Source organism: Phaseolus vulgaris, chromosome 10 (assembly GCF_000499845.2).
Source record: "Phaseolus vulgaris cultivar G19833 chromosome 10, P. vulgaris v2.0, whole genome shotgun sequence".
In the NCBI taxonomy this organism is placed as follows: domain Eukaryota; kingdom Viridiplantae; phylum Streptophyta; class Magnoliopsida; order Fabales; family Fabaceae; genus Phaseolus; species Phaseolus vulgaris.
In genome coordinates, this window is record NC_023750.2 from 27539299 (window position 1) to 27562190 (window position 22892).

Here is a 22892-nt window from a genome sequence, read left to right on the forward strand (position 1 = left end):
AGACATCTCCAAGAAGGGGAATAGGAAGAAGATCAAGAGGTGTTAAGGGGTTAAACCCATAGACAACCTCAAAAGGAGAATGGGAGGTGGTAGAATTTACTACACGATTATATGCAAACTCAACATGGGGTAGTAAATTCTCCCACACTCTAGGATTCCCCGAAATAAAACATCTCAATAGTTGTCCCAAAGTTCTATTTACCACCTCGGTTTGACCATCAGTTTGTGGGTGGCAAGTGGTAGAAAATAAAAGCTTAGTCCCAAGCTTGCCCCACAAGGTCTTCCAAAAGTGACTCAAGAACTTGGGATCTTTATCGGACACAATAGATCTAGGGATCCCATGCAAGCGAACCAGTTCTTGGAAGAAGAGGTTCGCAATGTGGCATGCATCATCCTCCCTTAAGACACTCTTGATAGATGAGAGAAAAATCAAGGTCATCATGATAAAGTTCCTTAATGTGATCAAAACCAAGATATTGAGAGCTTAAAAGATTTAGCAAAGTGTATCTTCTAGAAAGAGCATCCGCCACAATGTTTACTTTGCCTTGCTTGTGTTTGATCACATAAGGAAATTGCTCAATGAATTCCACCCACTTAGCATGCCTCTTGTTAAGCTTGTTTTGGCTTTTCAAATATTTAAGAGATTCATGATCACTATGTATCATAAACTCTTTGGGAAAAAGATAGTGTTGCCAAGTAAACAAAGCCCTAACAAGTGCATATAATTCTTTATCATAGGTGGAATAATTGAGATGACTTCCCTTCAATTTCTCACTAAAATAGGCTATGGGGTGGCCCTCGTGAAGGAGAACAGCCCCAATACCTATGCTTGAAGCATCACACTCAATCTCAAATGTCTTAGTGAAATTAGGAAGGGCCAAGATGGGAGCATTAGTCAATTTTTCTTTCAAAGTTTCAAAAGCTTTTTGTTGTGCTTCTCCCCATTGAAAGACCACATCCTTTTTCACTATGTCATTGAGTGGTGCGGCATGGTACCAAAGTTTGGGACAAATCTTCTATAGAAAGAACCAAGTCCATGAAAACTTCGGACCTCATTCAAAGATTTCGGTGTAGGCCAATTTTGAATGGCCATCACCTTTGTTTTGTCCACATGGACCCCTTTGCAACTCACAACAAACCCTAGGAATTCTATATGATCAAGAGCAAACATACATTTAGCAAGATTAGCATACAAATGTTCCTTCCTAAGGGTTTCTAAAACTTGCCTAACATGCAACCTATGGTCATCCAAAGATAAGCTATAAATGAGAATGTCATCAAAGTAAACAACAACAAACTTACCAATGAATGGTCTAAGAACATGATGCATGAGGCGCATGAAGGTACTTGGTGCATTAGTTAGACCAAAGGGCATGACTAACCACTCATATAAACCAAAGTTGGTCTTAAAAGCCGTCTTCCATTCATCACCCGGTTTGATACGGATTTGATTGTAGCCGCTTTTAAGATCAATCTTTGAAAAGATTTTGAACCATGTACCCAACAAATCATCTAGTCTAGGTATGTGATGCCTATACTTAATTGTTATGTTATTGATGGCCCTACAATCCGAACACATTCGCCATGTGCCATCCTTTTTTGGCACTAAGATGATAGGCATAGCACAAGGACTCATGCTATCTTGAACCCACCCTTTCTCAATCAAAGCCTCAACTTGTTGGCGAATTTCCTTGGTTTCACTTGGATTGGTCCTATATGCTGGACGGTTTGGTAAAGAAGAACCCGGTATCAAATCAATTTGGTGCTCAATCCCTCTCAAAGGTGGAAGTCCATTTGGAGGATGATGGAAACCATCCAGCCACATACATCCACATAATGATGATGAAGAAGAAGCATTGGATTTGAGGACAAATCCTTTTCAAGAGGGAGGGGATGATGGAAAAGGCCCAAGCCGATGATAGAAAAAGCCCAAGCCCAAGCCCAAATACAAGTTCAAGCTTCAACTCAAGCCCAACAAATAGTAGATATGGGCAAACTAAGCATCATTGGATGTCTTTCTTTTGTAATTACTTTTGAGTATTTTTAGTAGAACATAAAGGGAGGTGTAGATATAAATATAAGAGGTGCAAATGTATAAAGCTAAGTCACACCTTCCATGTGACACAAAAGAAGGTGTAGGTATAGATTTAGGAGGTGCCAAATATAGAAACCAAGTCACACTTCCCTTGTGACTAGGAATTGGCTCCAAATTCAAATGCTTCTCATTTGAATTTCCCTCCACTTTCTTTTTAATTTCCAGCCCCCTAAACACTATAAATAAGAGGGCTTGGCTCATGTATTTGCAAGATTAATTGAATAGTGAAATGCTGCCAAAATTGTGCCATTCTCACTCCTTGCCTAAACTCTCTTAGGAATAGGCTTTTAATCTTCAAACCTTTCACCACCTTCAAAGGGGCTGGCTGAACCTCCCCATTTCCACACTCTTCATGCACCTTCAAGGTCACCATAGCTCCTAGGAGGATCTTGCACATCTCAATCCATAGCTTCCGCACCATTTTTCACAACATCCAAGAAGAGCTCCATGAATTTGCCATCAGAGGATCTTGAAACACATCTTGAAACTCTTCTACCAAATTTTCCAAGCAATGAGGACTATGAACAAGTGATTCTACTTTAAGAGTTCTAGGGATGGCTAAAAAAAGAGGATGATGAGCCACTATTTCCCTTTCAATTTCACGCCTAGACACAAGGAGTGTAGGCTTAGAACTCTTATCTTTTTTATCTTTTTCACTCTCCCTCTTTTTTTTCATGATAACTTGGTCCTCATGGACTTCTCTTGGAGAGAGAGATTTTAAAGTAACCTTGTGACCATGGAATTCAAAAGAAAGTTTTTTGGTAAAGCCATCATGTAAAACTTTTCTATCAAATTGCCAAAGCCTTCCCAAAAGAACATGAGTGGCTTCCATGGGCACAACATCACATAATACCTCATCTTTGTATTTTCCAATGGAGAAATGGATGAGGACTTGTTTATTTACAACTATTTCTCCTACTTCACTAAGACATTGTAATTTGTAGGGCTTTGTATGAGATATAGTAGGCAATCCAAGCTTATCTACTACTCTTGTACTAGCCACATTTGCACAACTACCCCCATCCACTGTCAAAGAGCAAATGTTTTTTTGAATAAGACATCTTGTATGGAAAATATTTTCCGTTTGACTTTCATCAAAAGGTTGTGAAACTTGTCCAAGAAGTCTTCTCACAACTAACAAATCCCCTTCAAGTGGACATTCACTCTCTTCCTCACTAGATGCACTAGAATGCAATGAATGCTTAGGAGAATCCGAATCATGCTCACTCACTACAATGCCTTCATGCATGTACATACTTCGTTTGGAAGGGCAATTAGCAGCTATATGACCATAACCCATACATTTAAAACATTTAGTATTAGACGTTCTAGTGGGTGATTTAGGCCTAGAGGTAGATGGCTTAGTTTCCTTGGGTTTGAAAGAAGAATCTTTGGAAGGAAATTTAGAAAAAGACTTTTTGTTCCTCCAAGACTTGTTGTAGTAACCATCATTGGGAGCATTTTTGAAATAATTTTTCTTAGCAAGTTGCACTTCCACCTTCATTGCAAGATGAACTAAAGAACCCAATGATGAATACTCTTGTAACTCAACAATGTCTTGAATATCCTTCCTAAGACCACTCACAAACCTAGCAATCATAGGTTCCTCACTTTCTTCTAATTCAATTTTAAGCACAAGCGTCTCTAGCTCCTTATAATATTCATCCACATTTAGCGTGCCTTGTTGAAACCGTTGGAGTCTCAACATGAGGTCTTTCCTAAAATGTGGGGGCACAAATCTAGCGCGCATGTGATCCTTTAAAGAGTTCCAAGAGTCCATGGGAGGACCCTTGTGATAGATAATGTCCTTTACAACACCATGCCACCATTTCATGGCATAATCACTAAACTCTAAGGTGGCTAGCTTAAGCTTATGCTCATCTTGGATCTCATGGATCTCAAAAATTTGTTCACACTTAGCCTCCCAATCTAAATATACATTAGGATCACTAGAGCCATTAAAACAAGGAAGCTTGACCGAAGGAAGCCTAGACTTTGCGTCTTGGTAGAAGCCATTGCCGTAGTGTTGTCTTTCCCCTTGGTGATGATGTCTTTGTCCATGAAATTGTGGTGGATTTCTCCTTCTCCTATGCTCTTCTTCACGGCCAAAATCATTTGAAGAGGCTCTTGTTGAAGGTCTATGTGAATGATGCTCATCATGGATAGAAGGAGATGGTCTAGCTTGTTGCACCTCCATCTTTTGCATTTTCTCTTCCAAGGGTCTAATGGTTCGTTGTGCTTCATGTAATTCACCAAGGATTGAAGCTTTGGAAGAAGAATGTTGCTTGTAGGATGCATCACTTGAAAATCCAGCCATGTGTAATTAAAAACAGAAAACACACAAAAACAGTAAACAAGTCAAGAAACAAAATTAGCAAAAACAGTGAGCTTGGCAATGAAAGTGCCGAAGTGAATTTGGGCAGAAAAAGGGTCACTCTCAAAGAAATAATGTCCTTGCACCAATCTGATCTTGAGGTCTTGGAATCCTCAAATGAAAGATGTCAAAGCAAGCACACCAATCTCAAAGCCAACCACTACAAAACTAATGAAACAGTAAAGACAAACAAGAAAAAGTATAAACAAAGAAAGGCTAGAACAAAAGGAATACTAGATGTTTGACAAACTCAAAGATTAATGAACAAAAGACAAGCAAGAAAATTAAAGAAATCAATGAGAAAGTAGGCACACAAAAGAATACTTAAAGAAAAGCACTAGAGTAGATGAAGAAAACAAAAATTTAGCTACTGGAAAATATTTTTTTATGCAAACTGTGCTTGATGTTCACCGATTTAACTGGAATGATATAGAGCGAACTGGATTATGAAATTTTAACCACACAAACTTCAAGATGTTAAATCAATAATGGCACTGGAATCACTTAAAAACAGTAAGCCAATTAATTGAGATAAATTTTTCAAAATCGCTGCCAGATTACCGTATTTTTTCGGCAGAATTGTACACTTTTTGTATTTTATTTATCATTTTTTGTGTACTTTGAATTTTTGAATAATTATTTTTTCTACTATTTTCTAACACTTGGAATATCAAAAATCCAGAATTTCAGAATTTTCCAGTGATTAAATCAATTGAAATAAGGAAAAATAGTAAGCACGTTTTCAGAAACAGAGGAATCCTAATAGGAATGAAAAACAGAATTATGAACTAGCAAAGACATAATGGAAAATGATGTATAGGAACTTGTATAGGTCTAGAATACAAGCATGAACTCAAACTAAAACAGAAAATGCACAAAGGATCAATATCAAATTCAGAAAATTATATGACACTAAAGCAAGAAACAACAAAATCAATAAAAGTACTACAAGAAGTGATGACAATTATGGAAAAACAAGACTAAGACAAAACTTGTATGGATTTAAAAAGGAAAATACTCAAACATATGATAGGCAAAAGAATTAAAACAGCAAGTAAACTCAAATAAGCCTAAAACAGAACATTAAATTGCAAGAAATTAAAGAGCTCTTGAAATTAAAGTGCTACACAACTAAAAAATTAAACAAGAACACACCTAAACTCATGATACCACATGATGTGATTCCACTAGCACAATTTTAATGATTCTTGACATTCTTAGGAATCATCTTGAGTTGGTTATGAGATAGACACTTTATCATAGAATTGGATCAAGGTTCTATGAACAAGAACTCACCAAAACTAGTGCCAAAACACAAACTCATATGGAAGTTCCAATTATTGTCAAATTGAACCGATTAAAATGAAAGGAAAAGCAATTGCACCGAATAGAATTGACATGGAACTGAAATGAACCGATTAAAATGAACTAAAAGGCAAGAATACTGAAAAGAAGTGCTGGAAATGTAAAAGCACCGAACCAAAATTCAAAATAGAAGAAGAACAGCTGCTGGAAAATGAAAGTGCCGAACCAAAACAAAAGAACACAAGCTTAAGATATGAATATCAAAAGAGAAGGAAGGAAGGAGAAGAGAAAGCTGATGAAGATGGATGTATGGTTGGATGATCACGCCACTAGGAGGATGGAGACTCCAAGATAAGTGTGCAAGCCGCCACTTGAGGTAACCATGGAACCATCAAGATAAGACTAGTGAAGAAGGCACAAAGCTCTCCAATGCTCTCTCAAAAATTGAGTATAGTTTCTCTAATTAAAATTCAAATATGAAATGTACAAGGGCAACACCTATATTTATAGCCTAGAGGTGCTAAAAATCAAACTAAAAGAATTCCAAAATTCCCTCCTAAAAGGTCTAGAACCGGCGCCTAAACCAAGCATGAGGAAGGTGTGACCTCTTCTCTCACTTTGGCACCTCCTTATTTACTCCTACACCTATCTACTAACGCACCCCCCCTCCTAAGACTCCTAACTAAAGACTAAAAGATGCTTTAACAATAGAGGTTTCTAATGTTTATCTCTAAGCACCTACAACCAAAGAAATTACTAAAAGAGAAAATAAACGTCCCCTAGCTCCTAAAGCTTTGAATATGCTTCTTGTAAGCCTTTGAGGTGGGCTTTGACCTCCATGGGCGTCCTCCATTTGAGCCTCTACCTCTTCTTGATCTTGGTGATTGGCCTCCATGTCCACTTGAGCTTGATCTCCATCAATACCAGCACTAATGGACCGGATCCCATTAGAACTCCGCAGTCAAGCGTGCTTAGGCGAGAGTAGTACTAGGATGGGTGACCTCCTGGGAAGTCCTCGTGTTGCACTTCTTTTTGTATTTCTTTTTTGTGTTCTGTTTTTCTTCTTCTTCCTGGCCTAGAGAGTAAAACCATGAGTTCATCTTTTTTGTGTTTTTTTTTTTTTTGCTGACATCTAAATAAAAATCTTAAAGTACCTACAAAAACGATCGTGAAATAGTCTTGTGTAGCGAGTTATCGCGTTCGAGGTCCAACCATTTTGAAACTGAAGCCCACCTGCAAACCCATATAGGTATTGATCGCGCTACGCTTGACAGGTGCGATCATACCAACACTAATGCACCGGATCCCATCAGAACTCCGCAATCAAGCGTGCTTGGGCGAGAGTAGTACTAGGATGGGTGACCTCCTGGGAAGTCCTCGTGTTGCACTTCTTTTTGTATTTCTTTTTTGTGTTCTGTTTTTCTTCTTATTCTTGGCCTAGACACTCAAACCATGAGTTCACCTTTATTGTGCTTTTTATTTGCTGACCCATAATTTAAAATATTAAAGTACCTACAAGAACGATCGTGAAAGTGTTGTGTAGCGAGTTATCGTATTCAAGGTCCAACCATTTTGAAACTGAAGCCCACCTGCAAACCCATATAGGTATTGATCGTGCTACGCTTGACAGGTGCGATCATACCAGCACTAATGCATCGGATCCCATCAGAACTCCGCAGTTAAGAGTGCTTGGGCGAGAGTAGTACTAGGATGGGTGACCTCCTAGGAAGTCCTCGTGTTGCACTTCTTTTTGTATTTCTTTTTTGTATTCTGTTTTTCTTCTTATTCTTGGCGTAGACACTCAAACCATGAGTTCACCTTTATTGTGCTTTTTATTTGCTGACCCATAAAAAAAAATCTTAAAGTACCTACAAAAACGAACGTGAAAGTGTTGTGTAGCGAGTTATCGTATTCAAGGTCCAACCATTTTGAAACTAAAGCCCACCTGCAAACCCATATAGGTATTGATCGTGCTACGCTTGACAGGTGCGATCATACCAGCACTAATGAATCGGGTCCCATCAGAACTCCGCAGTTAAGATGGCTTGGGCGAGAGTAGTACTAGGATGAGTGACCCGCTAGGAAGTCCTCGTGTTGCACTTCTTTTTGTTTTTCTTTTCTTTGTTCTGTTTTTCTTCTTTTTCATGGCCTAGACAGTCAAACCATGAGTTCACCTTTTTGTGCTTTTTTTTTGCTGACCTCAAAATAAAAAACTTAAAGTACCTACAAAAACGATCGTGAAATAGTGTTGTGTAGCGAGTTATCGCGTTCGAGGTCCAACCATTTTGAAACTGAAGCCCACCTGCAAACCCATATAGGTATTGATCGCGCTACGCTTGACAGGTGTGATCATACCAACACTAATGCACCGGATCCCATCAGAACTCCGCAGTCAAGCGTGCTTTGGCGAGAGTAGTACTAGGATGGGTGACCTCCTAGGAAGTCCTCGTGTTGCACTTCTTTTTGTATTTCTTTTTTGTGTTCTGTTTTTCTTCTTATTCTTGGCCTAGACACTCAAACCATGAGTTCACCCTTATTGTGCTTTTTATTTGCTGACCCATAAATAAAAATCTTAAAGTACCTACAAAAACGATCGTGAAATTGTTGTGTAGCGAGTTATCGTATTCAAGGTCCAACCATTTTGAAACTGAAGCCCACCTGCAAACCCCTATAGGTATTGATCGTGCTACGCTTGACAGGTGCGATCATACCAGCAGTAATGCATCGGATTCCATCAGAACTCCGCAGTTAAGAGTGCTTGGGCGAGAGTAGTTCTAGGATGAGTGACCTGCTAGGAAGTCCTCGTGTTGCACTTCTTTTTGTTTTTTCTTTTCTTTGTTCTGTTTTTCTTCTTCTTCATGGCCTAGACAGTCAAACCATGAGTTCACCTTTTTTGTGCTTTTTTTTTTGCTGACCTCAAAATAAAAAACTTAAAGTACCTACAAAAACGATCGTGAAATAGTGTTGTGTAGCGAGTTATCGCGTTCGAGGTCCAACCATTTTGAAATTGAAGCCCACATGCAAACCCATATAGCTATTGATCTCGCTACACTTGACAGGTGCGATCATACCAGCACTAATGCACCGGATCCCATCAGAACTCCGCAGTGAAGCGCGCTTGGGTGAGAGTAGTACTAGGTTGGGTGACCTCCGGGGAAGTCCTCGTGTTGCACTTCTTTTTGTATTTGTTTTTTGTGTTATGTTTTTCTTCTTCTTCCTGGCCTAGACAGTCAAACCATGAATTCACCTTTTTTGTGCTTTTTTTTTGCTGACCTCTAAATAAAAATCTTAAAGTACCTACAAAAACGATAGTGAAATAGTGTTGTGTAGCGAGTTATCGCGTTTGATGTCCAAACATTTTGAAACTGAAGCCCACCTGCAAACCCATGTAGGTATTGATCGCGCTACATTTGGCAGGTGCGATTATACCAGCACTAATGCAACGGATCCCATCAGAACTCCGCAGATAAGCGTGCTTGGGCGAGAGTAGTACTAGGATGGGTGACCTCCTGGGAAGTTCTCGTGTTGGATTTCTTCTAGTTTTTCTTTTAGGTGTTCTGTTTTTCTTCTTCTTCCTAGCCTAGACAGTCAAACCGTGAGTTCACCTTTATTGTGCTTTTTATTTGCTGACCCATAAATAAAAATCTTAAAGTACCTACAAAAACGATCGTGAAAGTGTTGTGTAGCGAGTTATCGCATTCGAGGTCCAACCATTTTGAAACTGAAGCCCACCTGCAAACCCCTATAGGTATTGATCGTGCTACGCTTGACAGGTGTGATCATACCAGCACTAATGCATCGGATCCCATCAGAACTTCGCAGTCAAGCGTGCTTCGGCGAGAGTAGTACTAGGATGGGTGACCTCCTGGGAAGTCCTCGTGTTGCACTTCTTTTTGTGTTTCTTTTTTGTGTTCTGTTTTTCTTCTTCTTCCTGGCCCGGACAGTCAAACCATGAGTTCATCGTTTTTGTGCTTTTTTTTTGCTGACCTCTAAATAAAACTTTTAAAGTACCTAACAAAACGATCGTGAAATAGTGTTGTGTAGCGAGTTATCGCGTTCGAGGTCCAACCATTTTGAAACTGAAGCCCACCTGCAAACCCATATTGGTATTGATCACGTTACGCTTGACGGGTGCGATCATACCAGCACTAATGCACCGGATCCCATCAGAACTCCGCAGTGAAGCGTGCTTGGGCGAGAGTTGTACTAGGATGGGTGCCCTCCTGGGAAGTCCTCGTGTTGCACTTCTTTTTGTATTTCTTTTTTGTGTTCTGTTTTTCTTCTTCTTCCTGGCCCGGACAATCAAACCATGAGTTCACCTTTTTTGTGCTTTTTTTTTGCTGACCTCTAAATAAAAATCTTAAAGTACCTAAAAAAACGATCGTGAAATAGTGTTGTGTAGCATGTTATCGCATTCGACGTCCAACCATTTTGAAACTGAAGCCCACCTGCAAACCCATATAGGTATTGATCGCGCTACGCTTGACGGGTGTGATCATACCAGCACTAATGCAAGGGATCCCATCAGAACTCCGCAGTTAAGGGTGCTTGGGCGAGAGTAGTACTAGGATGGGTGACCTCCTGGGAAGTCCTCGTGTTGCACTTCTTTCTGTATTTCTTTTTTGTGTTCTGTTTTTATTCTTCTTCCGGGCCTAGACAGTCAAACCATGAGTTCACCTTATTTGTTCTCTTTTTTTGCTGACCTCTAAATAAAAATCTTAAAGTACCTAAAAAAACGATCGTGAAATAGTGTTGTGTAGCGAGTTATCGCGTTCGAGGTCCAACCATTTTCAAACTGAAGTCTACCTGCAAACCCATATAGGTATTGATCGCGCTACGCTGATCATACCAGCTCTAATGCACCGGATCCCATCAGAACTCCGCAGTTAAGCGTGCTTGGGTAAGAGTAGTACTAGGATGGGTGACCTGTTGGGAAATTCTCGTGTTGCATTTCTTTTTGTATTTATTTTTTGTGTTCTGTTTTTCTTCTTCTTCCTGGCCTAGACAGTCAAACCATGAGTTCACCTTTTTTGTGCTTTTTTTTTGCTGACCTCTAAATAAAAATTTTAAAGTACCTAACAAAATGTATTGCCCATGTAGTCGGAATTGATGACGTGGCCGCAAGCAATAGTATAGGCGTGTTGAACGGGACACCTGGCTGGTAGAAGGGAAGGACGTCGGGAGGCTCGTGTGATCGGCAGTCGATTAAGTTGGCGTGCTCCGATAGCATATCTAAATCGGCGGTCACCAGGTTTGTGTCGTAGTCGCCGGATGCGAACCCAGGCGACCAAATGATCAGAGATCGCCGAGAGGAGGACATCGCCGAAGGATCAGGAAAGCTTGTTCCAGGCTTTCAAAGCAAAGGATGAAGTCGTCAGATCGTCATTCCCTAGCTGGCCAAAGGTTGAGGTCGGGGAACAGCTTACCTGAGCATGCACAGTGAAGTAAGTAAAGTAGAATATAATGGCGGCCGGCGAGACCACAGGGAAGGTGTGTATGAAGACACTCGTACTCGCCACGCAGAAGAGATCGCGCTCCAAGGCAGTTATATGCTGAGTTGCTTCCTGCATAAGTAACTTAGTCAAAAAGCCTGAAAAGTAAGAGGTGACGCTCAAGTCAAGGATGCTCTAGATGGTGACACGTGTACAACTGGATGCGAGCCACGTGTCCAGATGTGTAACTCTTAGGAGAGAGAAAGTGCATAGGTATATAAGGGATCCTATCGAACTTCTGAGGTACGCGCGTCTTAGAATACTTCTTTTACGTTTGCGAGAACTTGAGTACGCTGGGAGAGAACATTGCACGGTTCCTGAAGTTCTTAGTTTTCTCTTAGTATTTTGGTGGTTCAGTCGCTGACTTGGGCGTCGGAGCACGATCGGTCGCAGCGGCGCCGTTCTGTCTTTTGCAGGTTCTTGAGGTGAATCAAGGCGAAGGACGGAAGCTAGCACGGCGCAAAGTCGATCCAGATTTGACAAGGCAAGGCTCTTGCGTTCTGGTCAGCAGGCAGGATCACAAAACGATCGTGATATAGTGTTGTGTAACGAGTTATCGCGTTCGAGGTCCAACCATTTTGAAATTGAAGACAACCTGCAAACCCATATAGGTATTGATAGCGCTAATGCAACAGATCCCATCAGAACTCCGCAGATAAGCGTTCTTGGGCGAGAGTAGTACTAGGATGGGTGACCTCCTGGGAAGTCCTCGTGTTGCACTTCTTTTTGTATTTCTTTTTTGTGTTCTGTTTTTCTTCTTCTTACTGGCCCGGACAGTCAAACCATGAGTTCACCTTTTTTGTGTTTTTTTTTTTGCTGACCTCTAAATAAAAATCTTAAAGTACCTGCAAAAACGATCGTGAAATAGTGTTGTGTAGCAAGTTATCGCATTCGACGTCCAACTATTTTGAAACTGAAGCTCACCTGCAAACCCATATAGGTATTGATCGCGCTACGCTTGACGGGTGTGATCATACCAGCACTAATGCACGGGATCCCATCAGAACTCCGTAGTTAAGGGTGCTTGGGCGAGAGTATTACTAGGATGGGTGACCTCCTGGGAAGTCCTCGTGTTGCACTTCTTTTTGTATTTCTTTTTTGTGTTCTGTTTTTATTCTTCTTCCTGGCCTAGACAGTCAAACCATGAGTTCACCTTATTTGTGCTTTTTTTTTGCTGACCTCTAAATAAAAATCTTAAAATACCAAAAAAACGATCGTGAAATAGTGTTGTGTAGCGAGTTATCGCATTCGAGGTCCAACCATTTTCAAACTGAAGGCTACCTGCAAACCCATATAGGTATTGATTGCGCTACGCTGGACAGGTGCGATCATATCAGCACTAATGCACCGGATCCCATCAGAACTCCGCAGTCAAGCGTGTTTGAGCAAGAGTAGTACTAGAATGGGTGACCTGCTGGGAAATTCTCGTGTTGCACTTCTTTTTGTATTTCTTTTTTGTGTTCTGTTTTTCTTCTTCTTCCTGGCCTAGACAGTCAAACCATGAGTTCACCTTTTTTTTGCTTTTTTTTTGCTGACCTCTAAATAAAAATTTTAAAGTACCTAACAAAACGATCGTGAAATAGTGTTGTGTAGCAAGTTATCGCATTTGACGTCCAACCATTTTGAAACTGAATCCCACCTGCAAAACCATATAGGTATTGATCGCGCTACGCTTGACGGGTGCGATCATACCAGCACTAATGCACGGGATCCCATCAGAACTCCGCAGCTAAGCTTGCTTGAGCGAGAGTAGTACTAGGATGGGTGACCTCCTAGAAGTTCTCGTGTTGCACTTCTTTTTGTATTTCTTTTTTGTGTTCTGTTTTTCTTCTTCTTCCTGGCCTGGACAGTCAAACCATGTGTTCACCTTTTTTGTGCTTTTTATTTGCTGACCTCTAAATAAAAATCTTATAGTACCTACAAAAACGATGGTGAAATAGTGTTGTGTAGCGAGTTATCGCGTTCGAGGCCAACCACTTTGAAACTGAAGCCCACCTGCAAACCCAAATGGGTATTGATCGTGCTATGCTTGACAGGTGCGATCATACCAGCACTTAAGCACCGGATCCTATCAGAACGCCGCAGTGAAGCGTTCTTTAGAGAGAGTAGTACTAGGATGGGTGACCTCCTCGGAAGTTCTCGTGTTGCACTTCTTTTTGTATTTATTTTTTGTGTTCTGTTTTTCTTCTTCTTCTTGGCCTAGACATTGAAACCATGAGTTCACCTTTATTGTGTTTATTTTTGCTGACCTCTAAATAAAAATCTTAAAGTACCTACAAAAACGATCGTGAAATAGTGTTGTGTAGCGAGTTATCGCGTTCGAGGTCCAACCATTTTGAAACTGAAGCCCACCTGCAAACCCATATAGGTATTGATCGCACTACGTTGGACAGGTGCGATCATACCAGCACTAATGCACCGGATCCCATCAGAACTCCGCAGCTAAGCTTGCTTGAGCCAGAGTAGTACTAGGATGGGTGACCTCCTGGAAGTTCTCGTGTTGCACTTCTTTTTGTATTTCTTTTTTGTGTTCTGTTTTTCTTCTTCTTCCTGGCCTAGACAGTCAAACCATGAGTTCATCTTTTTTGTGCTTTTTTTTGCTAACCTCTAAATAAAAATCTTAAAGTACCTACAAAAACGATCGTGAAATAGTGTTGTGTAGCGATCGTCAAAGCCCACCTCAAAGTCTTACAAAAAGCATGTTGAAAGCTTTAGGAGCTAATGGACGATTATTTTCTCTTTTTGTAATATCTTTGTGTGAAGTTGCTTAAGAGGGAAACATTAGAAACCGCTTTTGTTAAAGCGTCTTTAGGTCCTTAGTTAGGAGTATTAGGGGGGGTGCGTTAGTAGATAGGTGTAGGAGTAACTAGGGAGGTGCCAAAGTGAGAGAGAAGGTCACACCTTCTTCATGACCATAGTTGGCGCCACTTTCATTAGCTTTTGGGGGGAATTTTAAATTTAATTTGCCTTGCATTTCAGCACCTCTAGGCTATAAATTAAGGTGCTGCCCTTGTACATTTCAGATTTGAATTTTGATTAGAGAAACTATACTCAATTTTTGAGAGAGCATTGGAGAGCTTTGTGCATTCCTCACTAGTCTTATCTTAATGGTTCAATGGTTACCTCAAGTGGCGGGTTGCACACTTATCTTGGAGTCTCCATCCTCCTAGTGGCGTGATCATCCAACCATTCCTCCATCTTCATGAGCCTTCTCTTCTCCTTCCTTCCTTCTCTTTATTTGTTCATGTCTTAGCTTGCTTCTCTTAAAATTCTGTTCAGCATTTTCACCTCCTTTTTAGTTTTGCTTCAGTGCTTTTGTTTCTTTGTTGTTCTTCATCTTTTCTTCTTCAATTCAAGTCTTTTGTTCGGTGCATTTTAGTTTTTGAGTTGTTTAATCGGTGCCTTTGCCTTTTCTTCCAATTCAATCGGTTCAATTTGACAATATGTGGAACTTCCATATGAGTTTGGGTTTTGGAACTAGTTTTGGTGAGTTCTTGTTCATAGGTGAGTTCTTGTTCATAGAACCTTGATCCGATTCTATGATAAAGTGCCTATCTCATATCCAACTCAAGATGATTCCTAAGAATGTCAAGAATCATTCAAAGTGGGCTAGTGGAATCATATCATGTGGTATCTAGAGTTTAGGTGTGTTCTTGTTTAATTTTTGAGTTGTGTTGCACTTTAATTCAAGAGCTCTATAATTCTTGTTGTTTACCTTTATTTTTTTAGGCTTATTTTGAGTTTTATTTCTGTTTTCTTAATTGTGCCTTTCATGTGTTGGTGTATTTTCCTTTTTGAATCCATACAAGTTTTGTCATAGTCATGTGTTTCCAAGATTGTCATCACTTCTTGTAGTACTTTTATTGAATTTGTTGTTTCTTGCTTTAGTGTCATATAATTTTCTGAGTTTGATACTTGATCCTTTGTGCATTTTCTGTTTTAGATTGAGTTCATGCTTGTATTATAAACCTATACAAGTTCCTATACATCATTTTCCATTATGTCTTTGCTAGTTCATAATTCTGTTTTTCATTCTATTAGGATTCCTCTGTTTTTTCTGAAAATGTGCTTACTGTTTTTCCTTATTGCAATTTATTTACTCACTGGAAAATTCTGAAATTCTGTATTTGTGTTCTTCAAAGTGTTAGAAAAGATTAGAAAAAATAAGTACTAAAAAATTCAAAGTACACAAAAAATGATAAATAAAATACAAAAAGTGTACAATTCTGCCGAAAAAAATACGGTAATCTGGCAGCGATTTTGAAAAATTTATCTCAATTAATTGGCCTACTGTTTATGCGTGATTCCAGTGCCATTTTTGAGCTAAGGTCTTGAAGTTTATGTGGTTAAAATTTCATAAGTTCTCTTTATATCTTTCTAGTTAAATCAGTGAACATCAAGCATTGTTTGCATAAAAAATATTTTCCAGTAGCTATTTTTTGTTTTCTTCATCTACTCTAGTGCTTTTGTTTAAGTATTCTTTTGTGTGCCTACTTTCTCATTGAGTTCCTTATTTTTCTTGCTTGTCTTTTGTTCATTAATCTTTGAGTTTGTCAAACATCTAGTATTCCTTTTGTTCTAGCCTTTCATTGCTTATACTTTTTCTTGTTTGTCTTTATTGCTTCTTTGGTTTTGTTGTGGTTGGCTTTGAGATTGGTGTGCCTTGCTTTGACATATTTCATTTGAGGATTCCAAGACCTGAAGATCAGATTGGTGCAGGGACATTATTTCTTTGAGAGTGACCTATTTTTTTGGCCAAATTCACTTCGGCAATTTCATTGCCAAATTCACTGTTTTTGCTAATTTTGTTTCTTGACTTGTTTGTTGTTTTTGTGTGTTTGCTGTTTTTATTTGCAAATGGATGGATTTTCAAGTGATGCATCTTACAAGCAACATTCTCCTTCCAAAAGCTTCGGTTCTTGGAGATTTGCATGAAGCACAACGCACCATTAGGTGTTTGGAAGAGAAATTGCAAAAGATGGAGGTGCAACAAGCTAGGCCATCTCCTTCTATCCATGATGGGCATCATTCTCATAGACCATCTTCAAGAGGCTCTTCAAATCATTTTGACCGTGAAGAAGACCATAGGAGAAGGAGAACTCCACCACAATTTCATGGACATAGACATCATAACTAAGGGGAGAGACATCACTATGGCAATGGCTTCTACCAAGATGCAAAGGCTAGGCTACTTTCGGTCAAGCTTCCTTGTTTTAATGGCTCTAGTGATCCTAATGTATATTTAGATTGGGAGGCTAAGTGTGAACAAATATTTGAGATCCATGAGATCCAAGATGAGCATAAGCTTAAGCTAGTCACCTTAGAGTTTAGTGATTATGCCATGAAATGGTGGCATGGTGTTGTAAAAGACATTATCTATCACAAGGGTCCTCCCGTGGACTCTTGGAACTCTTTAAAGGATCACATGCGCGCTAGATTTGTGCCCCCACATTTTAGGAAAGACCTCATGTTGAGACTCCAACGGTTTCAACAAGGCACGCTAAATGTGGATGAATATTATAAGGAGCTAGAGACGCTCGTGCTTAAAATTGAATTAGAAGAAAGTGAGGAAGCTATGATTGCTAGGTTTGTGAGTGGTCTAAGGAAGGATATCCAAGATATTGTTGAGTTACAAGAGTATTCATCATTAGGTTCTTTAGTTCATCTTGCAATGAAGGTGGAAGCCCAACTTATTAAGAAAAATTCTTTCAAAAATATTTCCAATGATGGTTACTACAACAAGTCTTGAAGGAACAAAAAGTCTTTTTCTCAATTTCCTCCCAAAGATTCTTCTTTCAAACCCAAGGAACCTAAGCCATCTACTTCTAGGCCTAAATCACCCACTAGAATGTCTAATACCAAATGTTTTAAATGTATGGGTTATGGTCACATAGCTGCTAATTGCCCTTCTAAACGAAGTATGTACATGCATGAAGGCATTGTAGTGAGTGAGCATGATTCGGATTCTCCTAAACATTCATGGCATTCTAGTGCATCTAGTGGGGAAGAGAGTGAATGTCCACTTGAAGGGGATTTGTTAGTTGTGAGAAGACTTCTTGGCCAAGTTTCACAACCTTTTGATGAAAGTCAAAGGGAAAATATTTTCCATACAAGATGTCTTATTCAAAACAACATTTGCTCTTTGATAGTGGATGGGGGTAGTTTTGCTAATGTGGCTAGTACAAGAGTAGTAGATAAGCTTGGATTGCCTACTATCTCTCATACAAAGCCCTACAAATTGCAATGGCTTAGTGAAGTAGGAGAAATTGTTGTGAATAAACAAGTCCTCATCCATTTCTCTATTGGAAAATACAAAGATGAGGTATTATGTGATGTTGTGCCCATGGAATCCACTCATGTTCTTTTGGGAAGGCCTTGGCAATTTGATAGAAATGTTTTACATGATGGCTTTACCAACAAACTTTCTTTTGAATTCCATGGTCACAAGGTTACTTTAAAATCCCTCTCTCCTAAAGAAGTCCATGAGGACCAAGTCATAATGAAGAAAAAGAGGGAGAGTGAAAAAGATAAAAAAGATAAGAGTTCTAAGCCTACACTCCTTGTGTCTAGGTATGAAATTGAAAGGGAAATAGTGGATCATCATCCTCTTTTCTTAGCCATCCCTTGAACTCTTAAAGTAGAATCACTTGTTGATAGTCCTCATTGCTTGGAAAATTTGGTAGAGTTTCAAGATGTGTTTCAAGATCCTCCAAAAGGACTTCCACCTTTGAGAGGGATTGAGCACCAAATTGATTTGATACCGGGTTCTTCTTTACCAAACCGTCCAGCATATAGGACCAATCCAAGTGAAACCAAGGAAATTCGCCAACAAGTTGAGGCTTTGATTGAGAAAGGGTGGGTTCAAGATAGCATGAGTCCTTGTGCTATGCCTATCATCTTAGTACCTAAAAAGGATGGCACATGGCGAATGTGTTCGGATTGTAGGGCCATCAATAACATTACAATTAAGTATAGGCATCCCATACCTAGACTAGATGATTTGTTGGATGAATTACATGGTTCAAAAATATTTTCAAAGATTGATCTTAAAAGCGGCTACAATCCTAAGGTGATGGCCATTCAAAATTGGCCTACACCGAAAACCTTGAATGAGGTCCGAAGTTTTCATGGACTTGCTTCTTTCTATAGAAGATTTGTCCCAAACTTTGGTACCATTGCCGCACTTCTCAATGACATAGTGAAAAGGATGTGGTCTTTCAATGGGAGAAGCACAACAAAAAGCTTTTGAAACTTTGAAAGAAAAATTGACTAATGCTCCCATCTTGGCCCTTCCTAATTTCACTAAGACATTTGAGATTGAGTGTGATGCTTCAAGCATAGGTATTGGGGTTGTTCCTTCAGGAGGGCCACCCCATAGCCTATTTAGTGAGAAATTGAAGGGAAGTCATCTCAATTATTCCACTTATGATAAAGAATTATATGCACTTGTTAGGGCTTTGTTTACTTGGCAACACTATCTTTTTCCCAAAGAGTTTGTGATACATAGTGATCACGAATCTCTTAAGTATTTGAAAAGCCAAAACAACTTAACAAGAGGCATGCTAAGTGGGTGGAATTCATTGAGCAATTTCCTTATGTGATCAAACACAAGCAAGGCAAAGTAAACATTGTGGCGGATGCACTTTCTAGAAGATACACTTTGCTAAATCTTTTAAGCTCTCCATATCTTGGTTTTGATCACATTAAGGAACTTTATCATGATGACCTTGATTTTTCTCTCATCTATCAAGAGTGTCTTAAGGGCGGACACAAAGACTTTTTTATACAAGATGGCTTTCTTTTTAAAGGAAAACGTCTTTGTGTTCCTCAATGCTCTATTAGATTATCTCTTGTTAGAGAAGCTCATGAGGGTGGTTTAATGGGTCACTTTGGGGTTGCTAAAACTTTGGATGTGTTGCATGAACATTTCTTTTGGCCTCATATGCATAAACATGTTCATAGTTTGTGTGATAAATGCATAGCTTGCCGCAGAGCTAAGTCTAAAATGCATCCCCATGGTTTATATACTCCTCTTCCTATCCCTTCAATGCCTTGGGTTGATATATCTATGGATTTTATCTTAGGATTACCCAAGACATCAAAGGGAAAGGACTCCATTTTTGTGGTAGTGGATCGTTTTTCAAAGATGGCTCACTTTATTCCTTGCCACAAAGTGGATGATGCATGTCATATCGCAAACCTCTTCTTTCAAGAAGTGGTTCGTTTGCATGGGATCCCTAGATCTATAGTGTCCGATAGAGATCCCAAGTTCTTGAGTCACTTTTGGAAGACCTTGTGGGGCAAGCTTGGAACTAAGCTTTTATTTTCTACCACTTGCCACCCACAAGCTGATGGTCAAACCGAGGTGGTGAACAGAACTTTGGGACAACTATTGAGATGTTTTATTTCGGGGAATCCTAGAGTGTGGGAGAATTTACTACCCCATGTTGAGTTTGCATATAATTGTGTAGTAAATTCTACCACCTCACATTCTCCTTTTGAGGTTGTCTATGGGTTTAACCGCTTAACACCTCTTGATCTTCTTCCTATTCCCCTTCTTGGAGATGTCTTGTGCAAAGATGGGGATGAAAAAGCTTCTTTTGTGAAAAATTTGCATAAAGACATCAAGAAGAGAATTGAGAAGAAGGTTGGCAAGTATGTTGAACTTGCCAATAAAAGGAGAAAGGCATTGTTGTTTGATGAGGGAGATTGGGTTTGGCTTCACTTGAGGAATGATCGTTTTCCTACTCAAAGGAAGTCCAAACTAATGTCTCGTGGGGATGGACCTTTCCAAGTCCTCAAGAGGATTAATGACAATGCTTATGAGTTAGATATGCCTGATACACTCTTAGGTAGTCATACTTTTAATGTCAGCGATCTAACTCCTTTTTCTGTAGGTCTCCAGAATTCGTGGTCGAATTCTCTCCAACTCGGTGAGTATGATGGAGATCAAGATCAAGTGGACATGGAGGCCAATCATCAAGAGCGAGAAGAGTTTGAGGCTCAAGTGGAGGACGCCCATGGAGGTCAAAGCCCACCTCAAAGGCTTACAAGAAACATGTTCAAAGCTTTAGGAGCTAATGGACGATTATTTTCTCTTTTTGTAATATCTTTGTGTGAAGGTGCTTAAGAGGGAAACATTAGAAACCTCTTTTGTTAAAGCATCTTTAGGTCCTTAGTTAGGAGTATTAGGGGGGTGCGTTAGTAGATAGGTGTAGGAGTAACTAGGGAGGTGCCAAAGTGAGAGAGAAGGTCACACCTTCTTCATGACCATAGTTGGCGCCACTTTCATTAGCTTTTGGGGGGAACTTTAAATTTAATTTGCCTTGCATTTCAGCACCTCTAGGCTATAAATTAAGGTGCTGCACTTGTACATTCCAGATTTGAATTTTGATTAGAGAAACTATACTCACTTTTTGAGAGAGCATTAGAGAGCTTTGTGCCTTCCTCACTAGTCTTATCTTGATGGTTCAATGGTTACCTCAAGTGGCGGCTTGCACACTTATCTTGGAGTCTCCATCCTTCTAGTGGCGTGATAATCCAACCATTCCACCATCTTCATGAGCTTTCTCTTCTCCTTCCTTCCTTCTCTTTATTTGTTCATGTCTTAGCTTGCTTCTCTTAAAATTCTGTTCGGCATTTTCAGCTCCATTTTAGTTTTGCTTCGGTGCTTTTGTTTCTTTGTTGTTCTTCATCTTTTCTTTCCTTCGGTGCCTATCTCATATCCAACTCAAGATGATTCCTAAGAATGTCAAGAATCATTCAAAGTGTGCTAGTGGAATCATATCATGGGAAGTCCTCGTGTTGCACTTCTTTTTGTATTTCTTTTTTGTGTTCTGTTTTTCTTCTTCTTCCTAGCCTAGACAGTCAAACCATGAGTTCACCTTTTCTGGGCTTTTTTTTGCTGACCTCTAAATAAAAATCTTAAAGTACCTACAAAAACGATCTTGAAATAGTGTTGTGTAGCGAGTTATCACGTTCGAGGTCCAACCATTTTAAAACTGAAGCCCACCTGCAAACCCATATAGGTATTGATTGCACTACACTTGACAGGTGCGATCATACCAGCACTAATGCACCGGATCCCATCTGAACAACGCAGCTAAGTGGCCTTGGGCCAGAGTAGTACTAGGATGGGTGACCTCCTGGGAAGTCCTCGTGTTGCACTTCTTTTTGTATTTCTTTTTTGTGTTATGTTTTTCTGCTTCTTCCTGGCCTAGACAGTCACACCATGAGTTCACCTTTTTTGTGCTTTTTTTTTTGTTGACCTTTAAATAAAAATCTTAAAGTACCTACAAAAACGATCGTGTTGTGTAGCGAGTTATCGCGTTCAAGGTCCAACCATTTTGAAACTGAAGCCCACCTGCAAACCCATATAGGTATTGATCGGGCTACACTTGACAGGTGCAATCATACCAGCACTAATGCACCAGATCCCATCAGAACAATGCAGTTAACAAAGCTTGGGCCAGAGTAGTACTAGGATGGGTGACCTCCTGGGAAGTCGTCGTGTTGCACATGCTTTTGTATTTCTTTTTTGTGTTCTATTTTTCTTCTTCTTCCTGGCCTAGACAGTCAGACCATGAGTTCTCCTTTTCTGTGCTTTTTTTTTTTTGCTGCCTCTAAATAAAAATCTTAAAGTACCTACAAAAACGATCATGAAATAGTGTTGTGTAGCGAGTTATCGCGTTCAAGGTCCAACCATTTTGAAACTGAAGCCCACCTGCAAACCCATATAGGTATTGATCGCGCTACACTTGACAGGTGCGATCATACCAGCACTAATGCACCGAATCCCATCAGAACTCTGCATTGAAGTGTGCTCGGGCGAGAGTAGTACTAGGATGGGTGACGTCCTGGGAAGTACTCGTGTTGCACTTCTTTTTGTATTTCCTTTTTGTGTTCTCTTTTTCTTCTTCTTCCTGGCCTAGAAAGTCAAACCATGAGTTCACCTTTTTTGTGCTTTTTTTTCACTGACCAGGGTCGTCTGTGTGCGTGGCTTGTCCTCGCGAGCTAGGGCACTTTTGTCATGCTCCGTCTTTGATACCTGAAAAGAAGTGAACAAAGGGGCACCCTCGCGGCCGTTTGCACTCCGACGATCAAGTCAGCTAGTGAGAAACATCAAAGTGACACACCCTTGGGAGGTGGTCGAAAAAACTGTGCTGAGTGACTAAAAACTGTGAACTAGAATGGTGTTGCCCTTATTGCCTTGTGCTCACAGTGGGTGCGCAGAGAAAACAACTAGGGTTAGTGCTCTGTGTAACTGCGAGAATTAGGTTCAAACTCGGATCCCTTTTCAAATGCCCCAAGGTCCCTTTTTATACACCTCTAATCTTTAAAGCGCGTTAAAGCGCATTGAAGGTGTATCCAAACATTCCTTAGAACATTCGAATCTTAACTGAATTAACGCGTCCCTTGGCAAACTTTCCCTGAAACTTTTAATGAGCACGTGGGTATTGCCACGTGCCCCTTTGACTTGATCGTTTATTCTGTGCAGAGGGTCCTACAGCGCCGCCACCCAACTTAGGGTTTTTTCCATCGTGTGAGCCCTGTTTTCTGCGAAGTGCATTTGTCACGTGGGTTGACTTTTTAGGTGCCAACTCATGCGCCCCAATCACTAGTCACT

The 22892-nt window shown here is 40.0% G+C and overlaps 15 non-coding genes and 6 pseudogenes across 15 annotated transcripts; all 21 read left to right on the top strand.

Annotated features, from left to right (window-relative positions):
• Positions 1 to 6684: 6684 nt before the first annotated feature.
• On the top strand, positions 6685 to 6803 carry LOC137819856 (5S ribosomal RNA; annotated as a pseudogene).
• A 243-nt stretch (positions 6804 to 7046) lies between these two features.
• Positions 7047 to 7165, top strand: LOC137819929 (5S ribosomal RNA). Its single transcript, XR_011082489.1, has one exon. It is a non-coding gene; the product is annotated as a 5S ribosomal RNA (ribosomal RNA).
• Positions 7166 to 7402: 237 nt separating this feature from the next.
• Positions 7403 to 7521, top strand: LOC137819840 (5S ribosomal RNA). Its single transcript, XR_011082452.1, has one exon. It is a non-coding gene; the product is annotated as a 5S ribosomal RNA (ribosomal RNA).
• Positions 7522 to 7758: 237 nt separating this feature from the next.
• On the top strand, positions 7759 to 7877 carry LOC137819863 (5S ribosomal RNA; annotated as a pseudogene).
• A 238-nt stretch (positions 7878 to 8115) lies between these two features.
• Positions 8116 to 8234, top strand: LOC137819962 (5S ribosomal RNA). Its single transcript, XR_011082520.1, has one exon. It is a non-coding gene; the product is annotated as a 5S ribosomal RNA (ribosomal RNA).
• A 237-nt stretch (positions 8235 to 8471) lies between these two features.
• LOC137819829 (5S ribosomal RNA) lies at positions 8472 to 8590 on the top strand. Its single transcript, XR_011082442.1, has one exon. It is a non-coding gene; the product is annotated as a 5S ribosomal RNA (ribosomal RNA).
• A 241-nt stretch (positions 8591 to 8831) lies between these two features.
• LOC137819943 (5S ribosomal RNA) lies at positions 8832 to 8950 on the top strand. Its single transcript, XR_011082502.1, has one exon. It is a non-coding gene; the product is annotated as a 5S ribosomal RNA (ribosomal RNA).
• A 239-nt stretch (positions 8951 to 9189) lies between these two features.
• Positions 9190 to 9308, top strand: LOC137819966 (5S ribosomal RNA). Its single transcript, XR_011082524.1, has one exon. It is a non-coding gene; the product is annotated as a 5S ribosomal RNA (ribosomal RNA).
• Positions 9309 to 9545: 237 nt separating this feature from the next.
• On the top strand, positions 9546 to 9664 carry LOC137819967 (5S ribosomal RNA). Its single transcript, XR_011082525.1, has one exon. It is a non-coding gene; the product is annotated as a 5S ribosomal RNA (ribosomal RNA).
• Positions 9665 to 9903: 239 nt separating this feature from the next.
• On the top strand, positions 9904 to 10022 carry LOC137819886 (5S ribosomal RNA). The gene has a single exon (XR_011082469.1). It is a non-coding gene; the product is annotated as a 5S ribosomal RNA (ribosomal RNA).
• Positions 10023 to 10261: 239 nt separating this feature from the next.
• Positions 10262 to 10380, top strand: LOC137819934 (5S ribosomal RNA). Its single transcript, XR_011082494.1, has one exon. It is a non-coding gene; the product is annotated as a 5S ribosomal RNA (ribosomal RNA).
• Positions 10381 to 10608: 228 nt separating this feature from the next.
• Positions 10609 to 10728, top strand: LOC137819851 (5S ribosomal RNA). Its single transcript, XR_011082462.1, has one exon. It is a non-coding gene; the product is annotated as a 5S ribosomal RNA (ribosomal RNA).
• Positions 10729 to 11873: 1145 nt separating this feature from the next.
• LOC137819884 (5S ribosomal RNA) lies at positions 11874 to 11989 on the top strand (annotated as a pseudogene).
• Positions 11990 to 12229: 240 nt separating this feature from the next.
• LOC137819936 (5S ribosomal RNA) lies at positions 12230 to 12348 on the top strand. Its single transcript, XR_011082496.1, has one exon. It is a non-coding gene; the product is annotated as a 5S ribosomal RNA (ribosomal RNA).
• Positions 12349 to 12586: 238 nt separating this feature from the next.
• On the top strand, positions 12587 to 12705 carry LOC137819949 (5S ribosomal RNA). Its single transcript, XR_011082508.1, has one exon. It is a non-coding gene; the product is annotated as a 5S ribosomal RNA (ribosomal RNA).
• A 239-nt stretch (positions 12706 to 12944) lies between these two features.
• LOC137819812 (5S ribosomal RNA) lies at positions 12945 to 13062 on the top strand. The gene has a single exon (XR_011082425.1). It is a non-coding gene; the product is annotated as a 5S ribosomal RNA (ribosomal RNA).
• Positions 13063 to 13300: 238 nt separating this feature from the next.
• LOC137819873 (5S ribosomal RNA) lies at positions 13301 to 13419 on the top strand (annotated as a pseudogene).
• A 238-nt stretch (positions 13420 to 13657) lies between these two features.
• Positions 13658 to 13775, top strand: LOC137819796 (5S ribosomal RNA). The gene has a single exon (XR_011082409.1). It is a non-coding gene; the product is annotated as a 5S ribosomal RNA (ribosomal RNA).
• A 7542-nt stretch (positions 13776 to 21317) lies between these two features.
• LOC137819859 (5S ribosomal RNA) lies at positions 21318 to 21436 on the top strand (annotated as a pseudogene).
• Positions 21437 to 21668: 232 nt separating this feature from the next.
• Positions 21669 to 21787, top strand: LOC137819879 (5S ribosomal RNA; annotated as a pseudogene).
• A 241-nt stretch (positions 21788 to 22028) lies between these two features.
• Positions 22029 to 22147, top strand: LOC137819838 (5S ribosomal RNA). Its single transcript, XR_011082450.1, has one exon. It is a non-coding gene; the product is annotated as a 5S ribosomal RNA (ribosomal RNA).
• The last annotated feature ends 745 nt before the right edge of the window (positions 22148 to 22892 follow it).